Below are 626 nucleotides of genomic sequence, written 5' to 3'. Positions count from 1 at the left end.
TTGCACAACAGCCGGTTAAATTTTAACCGTGATCAATTCCATAAGAACCAATCAGAGAAGCCGTCTTTTATAAAACGCCTTCTCTGATTGGTTGTCGTGAAATTAATCGCGGTTAAAATTTAACGGCTGTTGTGCAACCGGGCCTGAGACTTGAGACTAACCTGTACTCGGGATACAGACCACGACATGCAGGACAGGATTTACTCTGATGTACACTATAAGACTATCATGACAATTAAGAGAAGAAAACTGCTATACATGGGACATGTTATGAGAGGGAAAAAATATCAATTACTTCAATTTATTATGCAGGGGAAAGTCCAAGGAAAGAGATCCGTAGGTAGGAGACGAAGCTCATGGCTGAAGAACCTTCGGGATTGGTTTGGATGCAGCAATAATGAGCTATTTCGAATTGCGGTCTCAAAAGTAAAAATCGCCTTGATGATTGCCAACCTTCGAAACGGAGACGGCACCTAAAGAAGAAGACACTATAAAAGGATATGCCATCTTATTTATCTCTTTTCTGTATAGGCTCCTTGTAATAAAAATAGAAAGAAAAATACCCAGTACCCTTTCTAAATATTTAATCACATTAATGTCCGAAACATGTTGTGATTAAATAATTT

The sequence above is a fragment of the Nilaparvata lugens genome, chromosome 5 (assembly GCF_014356525.2).
Source record: "Nilaparvata lugens isolate BPH chromosome 5, ASM1435652v1, whole genome shotgun sequence".
Classification (NCBI taxonomy): domain Eukaryota; kingdom Metazoa; phylum Arthropoda; class Insecta; order Hemiptera; family Delphacidae; genus Nilaparvata; species Nilaparvata lugens.
The sequence above is the reverse complement of the archived record's forward strand: the minus strand, read 5'-3'. Positions refer to the sequence as shown.